The 11,834-nt window shown below is 56.2% G+C and overlaps 1 pseudogene; it reads right to left on the bottom strand.

Moving 5' to 3' along the window:
- Nucleotides 1-7,970: 7,970 nt before the first annotated feature.
- Nucleotides 7,971-9,293, bottom strand: LOC128074162 (AT-rich interactive domain-containing protein 5A-like; annotated as a pseudogene).
- Nucleotides 9,294-11,834: the final 2,541 nt, after the last annotated feature.

Here is an 11,834-nt window from a genome sequence, read left to right as displayed (position 1 = left end):
CAGTTAACGTTGCAGTTTCACTTGTAAATGTGAGAGTGAAGTTGGATAAGGGGAGGAGGGTAAGTTGCTTCTTTACTTGCTGTTGTCCCAGGTGGGTCTGTGTATTTAGTGCCCAAGTTGTGGTAGCTCTGTAACTGGGAATGTTCCCAATGGTCGTAAAAAGACTCTGCTGCCAGCACAGAATTTGTCCACAGGACTGCCTGCTGGATTAAGTTGTGTAGATTGAATATCTGCTCTTTGAGATGGTCTGTTCTGTTCATTTTTTCCAAGACATCAGGTTTGGAGGTCACTGAGATGTACGGATTAATCAACCACTTGCATCATGTTTGAGCTTGAAGCAGTTGAATCGTCCCACACAGCACTGTTATTATAATGCCACCTTTTAATGGCTTTGGGATCGCAGCTCTGTGCTGGGCTGTGCCACTGAACCGTGTTGGTGTTTGATGCTCTGGGTGGATTTTATTTTTTAAGCGAGCACTGGGAAGCAGTGGAGTTGAGCAGAGCAGCCTTAGTGGTGTGGTTGTATCAGGTGTGCCTGATTTTGTGATGACAGGTGGCCTTTTAGTGGAGTTCAGGCCTCTGAGCCCTCAAAGCAGGAATGGGACGAGTTGTGTGTGATAGCAAGGCTGATCCAGAAAGGTTTGATGAAGCTGTCCCAGAAGAGTTGCGGTCCTTAGCAGCCTGGCTGGTGTGTGATGTACATTCCTGAGACGTTCCTTCCTCTGTGTTTGATGAAGTGGATGCTGTTACATAAGGGCATTAAGGCATTGGATCGTGGCTTCAGAGCACAGTGCAGGCAGTTGGAAGGCAGGAAGGTGACGAGTTGGAATCATAGTGTGGGCCCAAATTCAGCAAAGCATTACTGCTAAACAGGGGCCTGGGGTATGTTTTCAGTTTTTGTGATTCCTGTGAGACTTGAACGCCTGTTTATCGGTTTGCAGTGCAGGTGCCTAGGAGCCATGTTTTTCGTAGGGAGAGCGGTGTGCTTGCGTAGCTTGTGTGCTCTTCAGCAAGGGCATGGTAAAAAGCAGTCCTGGATGTTGGGTGAGGAGCAGGGAGAGAGGCGAGCCCAGTGTGGAGACAGCAGGGGAAGCAGCTGGCTTCCACCCAGCGCCCCGGTGGAGTGGCAAGGTGATGAGATGAAGCAGCGTTGAAGGTGTTTTTCCAGGAGCTGTGACTTCCAGGGCTTGGGAGCAGAGCTGTCCCCGGGGTTGCTTTCACGGGACATCACCCAGCCCTCCTCAGGACCCACGGAGAGTGTGTGGGTGACAAAGGTGTCACTGAGCGACAGCTTCAGGGTGGGAATGCGGGGAACACAGCGCCCAGGGGGGAGATGGGCAGCCTGGGGAGGTGGGGGGGGAAGGTCAGCTGCAAGGAGAAAGTCTGCCCCATTGGAAAAAAGGGCCTGTTGAATGCCTTGGGTGAGATGTTGGAGAACAGGAAGTCTGTGAGGTGAAAATGTGCCACCTGGGTACCGTTTGAGCCCCCCAACCCCACAAGTGCTGAGCAAAGCTCTCCACGCCCCCTGGTGCTCTTTGCAGTTCCCCAGTCAGCTCCCGTTGCCTCTCGGCGTTGCCTCGACTCTCCTTGTGCAAAGTCGGTGCCCCCGATGGAGATGTTCAGCCTGGAGGAGCTGGAGGAGCGGCAGCTCTTGGCTGCCTGCAGCCACCCCAGCATCCCCAGAGATGGGCACGGGGACCTGGGGGGGCTTTGGTGCTGCATGAACGACTGCAGGCAGAGGTGTAGCAAAGGGAACGCAGAACATTTAATAGTGCAATGTACAAAACAGTGCATAAATGACAATATTCCCGACCATTTCCCACCCCTAACAACAGGGGCCCCTAACAGCCCCCCCTGCTCCCTCCCACCAATATTTTCTTCCCCCTCCAAAAAACTTCCCAGCCTCCCTAAAATCCCACACCAGCAATTCCTTCCTCCCAATTCCAGCAATTTTGGAGTACAATATTATCAGAGTTCATTTTCTCAACCAGAATTGCCACCCCACAAAATTCCTTCCCCCTCTGCTGGCAGGCTAGATCCGTGCCCGGTAGCTACCCTTCCCTCCTCCTTGGCATGACTGCAAGTGCTTTGGCTTCCTCCAGAGAGATGCTTTGCTCTGACTGGCAGCCTCAGGCTCCTTCTGGGCTGTCGACCAGGCAGTTGCATCAGTGCTGGAGGAAGCAGCACGCCCAGTAGCTACCCTTTCCTCCTCCCAGGCACGGATGCTAACATTCTGGCCTGCTCCAGACTGGGTGGGCATCTGTGCTTTGCCCTGGCGGTGCATTCTTTTCCTTGGTTTGTTGGTGTTGCTGCTGCTGCTGGCAGGGTTGTTGCTGGTTTGCACTGTGCCCAGAAAGCGTCCCGAGTCCTCGTGCTGGCCGCCGTGCTGACAGCGGCAGCTTGGCCTAGCGCCGGCGTTTGTGGCCTGGCGCACGGTGGCAGCGTGGCAGCTTCCTGTCTGTGGCTGGGATGCTGCCAGCGTGCTGCCTGTGCGCGGTGCTCTGGCCTCTGGTGGTGGAGCAGGCGGGCGTTGGGCTGGTGGGCGGCGCGGTGCTGTCCCCGTGGTGCTGGTCTGCCAGCCGGCAGGAGATGCATCCGGCTGGCAGTGCGAGGTGCCTGAGCAGCACGTGGGGCTGTTTGTGCGGCGCCTCTTCCACGAGCCGCCCAGTGCGCAGCAGAGGAGGCACAGGGCGCTTGGCTGGCTCGGTGCTGTCCCCGTGGTGCTGGTCTGCCAGCCGGCAGGAGATGCAGCCGGGTGGCAGTGCCAGTCGGGGGGAGAACCACCCGGGGCTGCCTCTGCTGCACCTCTGCCATCGGGTGTGCAGTGCTGGGCGATGGAGGTGTGGGGGAAGGCAGTGGGCTGGGCAGTGCCAGGCGGGTGAGAATCACCCGGGGCTGCCTTCGCAGCACCTCTTCCATCAGGTGTGCATGGTTTGGCGATGGCGGTGTGGGAGCAGCCAGGGCGCTTGGCACGGGCAGCTGAAGGGATGCTGCCTGGTGCCCAAGTGAGTTGTTGAGGAGCCCAGGTTCAGCATCTGTGTCGCTGCTGAGCTCCCGGCTGGCCCTGGGGGAGTGAGGCAGCTCTGTGATGGAAGAGGAGTTGAGGCTGCTGGAGGCACGTGTGCTAGGTGGTTCTGTGGCAGTGGTGCGCTGCGTCAGCTCTTCCCTTTTGCAGCTGTCCAGAGCACTCACAGCTTCTGGAATAGCAGAACATCCCCCGGAACGATGATGGCAGCCTTCCCACCCCCGCTTGGTGCAGACGCCCAGCGGTCATCTGTGCAGACCACAAACTCACCTTCAATCCAGGTGAGCAAACGGTCGATTTCCACGTGGCCGGCAAGACTGTTGGTGCTGGGTCTGTCTTCTGGGCAATGGAAGAAATGCCCAGTGGGGCAATGCCAGCTTTCCCCCAGCCACTCAGAGCAGACAGCCCCCAGCAGCTGTGCTGCTCCCAAACTCACCGCTGTTGATCCACATGAGCAGATCGTCCATGTCTGCGGTGTCGTGCAGGATGCCTGGGTTGGATGTCACTTCTGAAGAAGCAAGAAAATCCCCCGTGGGGCACTGCCAGCTTTCCCGCGCCCACTGGGTGCGAGCACCCCCCCGCCAGCTCTGCTGCCCCCAGACTCACCCTGGTTGATCCACGTCAGGAGCTCAGCGATGTCCTCGGCGATTTCCTCCGGGGTGTCTGCGCTCGTTGTGGCTGCTGGAAAAGCAAGAGCATCCCCAGTGGGGCGGTGCCAGCTTTCCCACAGCCCCGTGGAGTAGACAGCCTGCCGCCTGCCCTGCAGCCCCTGAACTCACGGCCTGATTGCAGCGAGGCAGTGCTGCAGGTGAGCGGAGCCGTGGCAGGGTGGGGGCACACGTCGGTGGGCGCTGGGTGCCCCTGTTCCTCCGAGAGCAGCACGGCGTCTTGGAAGGTCTCCATCGGTGGCTCCCAGGTGGTGGGCAGGGTGCAGGGCCCGGGGAGCACCTGCTCCTGCAGGGAGGGTACCTGCAAAAGAGCTGGGGAGGGGCCGGGGCGCCCGGGGGCCTGTGGCAGGTAGGTGCCTGTGGGCTGCAGGGGCTCCGCGTGGAGGGGCACGGCCCCAGGCCACAGCCCCATCGGCCGCTGGGGTGGCAGCGTCCCTGCAGGCAGGGGACGTCCTGAGCAGGGTGCAGGGGTGGGGGGGGGAGCCGTAGCTGGGTGCTGCCCCCCAGGTAGGAGCAGCAGCACCGGTAAGTGCAGCCCTGCAGTTGAGGTCAGGCCCACAGGTGGCAGCTGAGCCAGGACTGGGGTCGGCCCCCCGGGTGGGAGCTGCGCTGCCTGTCCCCAGGCACCTGGTAGCCCGGGCCAGACAGAGGCCTGCGGTGCCAGGTGGGTGGCAGTGGGGACAGGGAAGGGTTGGGGGGGGTACCGGCGTCGGGTGTCAGAGGCACCGTCAGCGCTCGAGGGAATCTCTCTGTGGGGAAATGCCAGACGGGGCGCTGGGCTGAGAGCCGGGGCATTGGGTTGGGATCCGGGTCACAGGAGTGGGATCTGGGGTGCTGGGGTGCGATCTGGGTCACAGGGGTGTTTTCTGCGGCTCTGGGCTGAGATGTGGGGTCCCAGGGGTGAGATGTGGGGCGCTGGGGTCAGCTGGAGCGTCAGAGCAGGGGGAGCTGCTGCCTTACCTGCCATGACAGCTGGAGAGTGGCAGTTGGGGGAGCCCCTCCCCCCACGGGGGCTCTGTGACCGTTGGGCTCAGCCCCTTTCCCCCCGGCTTGCCGTGCTTTGCCTTTTCGTACCCAGACATCCTTCCCATCCCCATTGTTTCCCATCCCCAGGATCAGTGACTATGGATGGGCTTTTTGCAGCCCAGTGCCCTTCCTTCCCAAGGGTCTGCCCGTCCCAGTGAATAAGATGAGAGAGCCCCAAGGTCCTTGGTTTATTAAGGGCCTTTTTCTCCATCTCTCGGTTGTTTGTTCTTCTTTTCTTTCTGTTGGTCTGACATACTTGGCCCATCAGGTAATTCAGCAGGGAGTTGTGCGTTCTTGCGAAGCTGTGGCAGGTGGGTGCGTGCACTTCACTGCTGGTATGACAAAGCTGAAGATGCCGGAGCTGTGGGAGAGCTCTGGGAGTTGGATGGAGAGTTCTTGACCAAGGAAGAGCCCTTTGGTCCCAGCCCCCTGGGGAGAGGGTGGGATTGCTGAAGGGAGAGAGAGGTCTTTGAGTGATGTGAGGGGTCTGGGAAGGGAGCTGACAGGTTTTGGGTTCCTTTGCTGTGCTCTGCACAGGCTTTGACAGTGCTGGGGTTCGATTTTGAGTCACTCTGAAGAGCAAATGAGACAAAGGGTGTTTTGTGCAGCCTGGAACCCCTACAGAAGCAGGGGCTGCTGCCCAGGGTAGGTGCCCTGTCTCCACAATTGCTGACCACACTCTTCCCTTCTCCACAGTGACCACGGCCATCCCCTGAAGCTCCAGTCATGAAGACCCTGTACGTCATGTCTGATGGCCATCTGTCTGCGCTGCCCGTGGCTGTGATGGGTGCAGCTACCTCATGTCCCTTCAAACTGCCAGGCATCCAAGCTTCTCCTCCACCAGCTCTCCACTGACTGCAACGCCTTTGCCACCACAATGCATGGTGCTGGGGCAGGCCCAGACTCCCACCCTGACAGCAGGCCCGTTTCCAAGAACTCTGCTCACTTCCTCATCCTGCTGGCTCGTGAGAAGATCCTGTTGTCAGCTCTGCCAACCAGCACAGCAGAGGTGGGATTGTTGCGGGCAGTTGGAAGAGAGCAGGGGAATAACCATTTCCCGCTTTGGCTGTTATTTGTTGAGAAATGCTGTCTGGTGAGTGTTGAGTCAGGGCCTGAAGCACTGATGGAGCATCTGGGGAAAGGACCCAGTCAGCCCTGGGAGCCCAGGTGAGGGCAGTTCAGTTGTATGATGGAATGAGTGGAGCCTGGCTGCCCCTCTCTTAGACCTCACTGAAGGGCTGACCCTGCACTGGGCCAGGATCTCTGGTTGGAGATCCCTCCCTTGTGGAGTTTTCCCTGTGAGCCTGGATCTTCAGGGACAGGTGAGCACTTTTCCTTTTTCTTTGTAACACCATCTGTTGTGCCAGTCCCTTTGTGGTTACACCTCCTTCCACTGCACCGATCATTCTGATTGTTACAGACGTCCTCTGCCCCTTCCCACCTGTAAAGCAAACAAGGCGATGACAGAGCCTTGATTTGAGATAGAGGAGCTATAGAACAGGATATCAAAGAAAGAGGAATCGACTCATCCCTCCCAGCTACAATTTGGCAGAAAGTGGTGAGCTGAGGAATGCAGCCTTCTGCGTTTGAAGTGCGGTGTGCTGAAAGGTGAGAGGGGGCTGAGGGGTGAGGGGGGAGAGAGCTGTGCAGACTGACTGTATGTGTGCTGCTGGGAGCACTGCTGAGATGGAGAGAGAGGAAGGCTCCCCCGCTCGAGGTACTCGTGTGCTCACGCAGTGGTTCAGGCTGTGACCTGGCAATTCCACTGCACCACCCGTCCTGCACTGTCCATGTGCCACCTGCAGGTGTTGCCCAGCTTTTGGGGGACTTGCTGTGACCTCCCTGTCTCAGCACTGCCTTGTGCTCTGGACTTCACAGCATCTTGATGGTGAGTAGTGGTCCTGTGGAGATGCTGAGCAACGATTGTGAGCTGCGCCCTTTTCCTGGACCAGTATCCCAAGCCCTTCTCAGCCCAGGGCCTGTCTCTCTTTCCCTGGGGTTCTGTGGATAAGTCAGCAAGACGGGACTTTGCCAGCCACCTGGTTTCAGCTTCACCACCCCAATGACAGCAGGGCAGTCCTGCAGCTCATGGCAGCCCTACGGCTCTGCTCCTTTGCCAGGCTGGAGAGCTGAATCAGCTCCGATTCTGCAGATCCTTCCCTGAGTCCTGCTGCTAAGCACCGATACTTGTGCATCCTCTGGGCCACATCAGGACTGGAAAGAGGAGTAGATATCGGGTGGAAGGATCTGGCCTTCTGCTGGGTGATAGCCACCTGCATGGCCTGTTCCTGCTTTCTCTTTTCCCCAGGTGACATTGTGCTTCCCAAGGAGTGCGTGGACCTTTCTGATGGGAGCGAGCAGCAAGGAACCGACTGAATTATGGAATCACAAGGTTGGAAATGACCTGTAAGAGTCTCAGCTATAGAGGTCCTATAAGGGTCTCAGCTTCCTTCCTGCCCTGTGCTTGACTGAGGGACCCTGCAAGGTCACGAGGTGGCCATGGGCCCAGCTCTGCCAGCTTTCACTGCAAAAGGGAGCAGTTCAGGGATAGACACAGCCTGGGTGAGCCTGAGCTTGACTCTAGCATCTGAGGGAGCTGTGGACATCAGCTGTGGACACGACTCATCGAGGTGTGGGTGAGCTGTGGATGCTCAGTGTTCTTAAGCAGCCCAGCTGTATCTCCAAGGCTTGTAGTCACAATTTCTCTGCGAGGCTGAGATACCCTGAGGATCATGGCGTCTCTCATTTTGCTCTCCTGCCCTTGCTCACAGTCTCTGAGGAACGGCTTGAGCCCTGTGACCACGTCCTTGCTCGTGTGCTGGAGTCACTTTTGTGCATTTTGGTGTCAGGGCTCTTGGGGCAAAACGTGCCTGGACACTGCCACACGTGTAATGCCTTTCTGCGGTGCACACTGGAGGATGTTTTGGATGCTGCTCTCCAGCACCCCTTTCGGAGCAGCCAGTGTGCTTCCCATGGATGCTTGCTGCTGCCCTGAGCCCTTTATAACCTCAGTAGCCCCTGCTATAAGGCAGCATACTTGAGAACTAAAATGGCATGGTTTGTAGGAGGGAGCAGGGGCTTTGTGGCAGGGAGCTGCAGGACATCCTGGGCACAGCATGGCCAGGTGGGAACATCCACTGTGTGTCTGCACTGGCTCTACAAAATTGCCCAGGGGCACAGCATCTCTAGCAAGAAAACCTCTGCAGCTCATTCTGTTCCCTTATCTTTTTAAAAAATTGACACGGTCCAGCTCATTTTGGCCATGGGGCACAGCAGCTCTGACAGCATTCCAGTGCTGTGGCATCCCGCTGCCCGCCTCTCCGAGGGGCCAGGGCTGATCCAGAGCAAGACAGCAGCTTGGCGTTGCAGTGGGAAGCAGAGGTGTGTGGAGTGCTGTAGGTGTGCTGGCTGTGCCACGTTGCTGTGGGGTAGAGCTGGTGCTGCAGTGAGCCCTTGTGGGATGTTGGTGGTGTGTGGGGTTGGAGGGTTGTGCAAGCTGGTTATCGCAGGGCTGGGGAAAGCAGGAATAATGGAGATAATGGAGAGAGGTGGCTTTGGTGGGGCTGCCTGATTTTTCAGGTGCTCCAGAGGGTTGCTGAAGTTGATCAGGAAATGCAGCATCTCTCCCTTATAAATGTTTTGGGCTGAGGCACTGGGGTGAGTGGAATGGCATAGCTGGGTGTGGGAGTGATGGCTTTGGGTTGGGCCAATTCTTGGTATCCCCTGGGTGAGCCAGTGCCCTTGCCCCTGCCTTCAGTTTCACGGACCAAGGGGGAAACAGCCTGCAGGCCCAAGGCTGCCTCGTTCTGTTCCACTTGGCTGGGGGTGGTGTGGGGCTGTGTGTCAGTGGGCTGAAGCCGGCCCCAGGGGGCACCCAGCAGGCTTTGACAGCAGCAGAGGTGGCTGGCTGCGGGCTCTCTCTGCTCCACGCTTTGGTTCACAGGTTTTGGGCTGCTCCCAGTCGTCCTCCATGTCCTCGGGTTGTGGTTCCAGGAAATCCTTCAAGTTGGAGAAGTATCCCCCAAAGGGGTGGCAGCTGATGTGTTTCAGCAGCTGATTGCAGTATGCGTGAAAGAAGCCGGTGAAGACAGCAGGTGCAGGGCCCCCATCCTCAGCTCTTGGGTAAGGCTGTCTGTCCTGCCAGGGGAGCACTGCGATGGGTCCTGCCTCACTCCAGCCTCCCCTGGATGCATCTTTCAATCCTTGTGTCTCCATGCTCCTGTGCTCCTTGAAGTTGGGGTTGGCTGCCAGCCGGCTGGGCTCTGGGTTGGGGTGAGTTCTGCTCGCTGCCCCATTGCCCTCCAGGCAGTGGTGTTAGTGGCAGTGGCAGGACTCTGCCTCACTCACCTGGGCCAGCAGCTTCTTCTTGGCCAGCAGAGACGTGATGGGATGGTTGCCTTTGGAGTGAAAGCTGGGAAAGAGGCACTTGCAGGCTTCATTGTGGGCACAGCGAGTGCCGGGACACCCCCCAGAGGGTGAGAATGTGCCGGGGCCGTGGGGCTGGCACATTGCTCCACTGGCCAGCCTTGCTTGTGGGCCTCTGTTGGGTCTTCCTGGGTGGGGAATGCAGCCATCAGGAGGTACCCGGAGGGGCAAATCTGCTCAATGCGTCTTTAAGATGGGGAAGAAGAGTATACGTATCTGAGAATGCCTCACTGGTGTAAAAATGTCAGCACTGATGGATAGCTGTGATGGAAACTTGTGTGAGAGCAATAATTCAGTAATAAAATAGGTCAGATCCTTACGCTGAAGCTGGGTACCTTACAAGAACCATTTTGTGATTCGGTGTTTGGCAGTTTGCTCTGCATGATGTGGATGGTGGAGCTGTGATGATGTAATCCATTTCCAGTTGTGAACAGGATTGCTCTAAGAGCTGCTGCAGTGAGATGCGTGTGGGCTGACTGTAAGCTGAAGCGTGATTGCCTCTGAATATCCATGTGTGTGTGGGGATTTTGTTTTTAATTCTGCGATTTCATCCTTGTCCTACAGCAGCTCTGAAGAGGCCCTTGTTTTCCCAAACCCTGCTTTGCTGCTAATGGAGGCTGATGGCAAGTGCTGTGCTTTGGGCCCTTTGCTTTTAGTTTCTGTGGCCTGTGTACCCTGGAGGGTGCTTTCTTTCACATTTTTTTTGTTTGCTAGCCACCTTTTTGGTCGATAATATTTATTAGGGATGTTCTTGCTCTCCTGTGGTGGGTATGTGTTGGTGCTGGACCAGGGGAGGTTATCAGAAAAGAGAAGAATTTGCTGCACTAATTGAATTGTAGCCTTTTAGACAAACGGAAGTTAAGGTGCTGATACTGCGCTGTGTAGCTGGAGGACTTCCTCAGGAATAACCTGGGTCTTTATCCCCAGTTCCCAATTGGAGCTTCTCCACCTGTTTCTACCCATATTGGAGCAGACCTGTACCTTGGAGGCCAGATCTGGGCAGTGAAAAGCTTAGTCTTGAGGGATGTGGACTGCCCACGTTAGTATATGGAATGTTGAGGCATGGAAGAGAACAGCCAGTTTACAGCTGAGGACTAGTTTGCCTTTCCTCTTAAATTCTTGCCCCTGGTTTCTGTGAGCACTGTTACCCACTGCTTGCAGTGAGACTCAGCCCTGGGTCTGAGGGGGCCTGGTGCTTAGCGAGGTGTAACTGCAGCTCTGCCCTGAAGCAAACTGCAGCCCAGCAGTATCACAGGAGCTGGAACACCTGGTGTGTGCTGGGTTTTAAACTGTACGTGCTTTAATGGCACTGGACTTGTGGGCTGCCACTCGTTCCCTTGGGAAATTTCTGTAAGGCTGTAGGAAGACGTTAGGACTGCCAAGTGTCCTCGTGCCCTTCTGTCAGCGATGACTGTTCTCAAGGCACGCATATAAGCAGAGTCATACTGTCAGGTTTGTTTTTTAAGCAAAGAGACAAAAATGAAATAGGGCATTCTTAGCTTGGGTCAGTTCCCTAATCTGGTGCAGCGCGTGGTCTCACACTGGGAAGGTGATGGCTGAGCAAGGCTGGGGGCTGCTGGTGCTCCTTAAGAGGGCAAGGAGCTGAGCTGTGCTCCTGGCTGGAGCCAGCAGGTGTGTAAATGGCTGTGCTGAGGGGTCAGGCCCTGCAGAGAGCTGGGGCCAGCAGCTGGGAGACGACGGCTTCACAGCCAGCCCTCCTGCAGATCACCATGACTTGTGTTGGGCTGCAGCCTTGCATGATGCCTCGGGTCAAGCAGGGGGCTGGAGGCAGGTGATGTTACTGGGTGGGAACCACCAAAGCGACAATCTTCCACATTCCTGTGCCTTGTACAGGCTGTGGGAACTGGAGTTTGTTTTAGAGTGAGTTGCAAACTTCTGCAGTGTCCAGTCTGCAGTGGTTCGGTCTGTCTGCTCTTGAAGTCAGTGGGAGCCTTCCTGGTAGTTTGGTTATTCAAGTGCTCCACGAGAACCTTCCCTAAATGAAAGTATTTAGCTGTGGAAGCATTGGACTGTAGGCCAGCAGGCAGAAGTGGTGTGTGCAGAGGGGTTTGTGAAAGTACCTTGCCCGTGAAGGAGCCTCTCTCTGTGCTGTGACTGCTGCAATACCATGATAAAAATAATAGAAAGGATTCTAATAACTAATGAACTTGTTCGTTAACGGATTAAGCGTTGTCTTAAGGGCGGCAGTTGGAGTCCATCTAATAAAAGTTGGCTGGAGGTGTGTCCTGTGGCTATGGCAAACTTAGCTTTATAATAGCCTGTACTTTTCAGTAGCTGCTTGCCACGCTGTGCTGTGGTTGGAGAGGGAGAAACAGAGCACTGGTCGTTTCCCAGCAGACAGCGATAAGTTTCTACTCAGTCACAATGCTCTGTGATCTGACAGGTTTATAATTATTATCCTAAGATTGATGTATCTGAGGGGACTGTAAAGATGGGCAGCATTAAGAAATCAGTAATCATTGCATCTTGAAGTGCAGTTTCTGTACAACACTACAAATGCGCATCAAAGGTTTGATTCTAGGCTCGTCATTGCTCTCCATCCCTTCCTCTCCTCTGAACTCCCAAGTTCAGCATCCTTCGCTGTGTCAGAAAAGGGACTGTGTGGTGGCCCATTTCTTTCCTGATGGAAAAACAGGGATGGTGATACCAGCACCATTGGAGAGGCCGTT

This window comes from Tympanuchus pallidicinctus, unplaced genomic scaffold (genome assembly GCF_026119805.1).
Source record: "Tympanuchus pallidicinctus isolate F22 unplaced genomic scaffold, pur_lepc_1.0 scaffold81, whole genome shotgun sequence".
Taxonomy (NCBI): Eukaryota; Metazoa; Chordata; class Aves; order Galliformes; family Phasianidae; genus Tympanuchus; species Tympanuchus pallidicinctus.
Note: the sequence above shows the minus strand (reverse complement) of the source record. Positions and strands in the feature narration are given on the sequence as shown.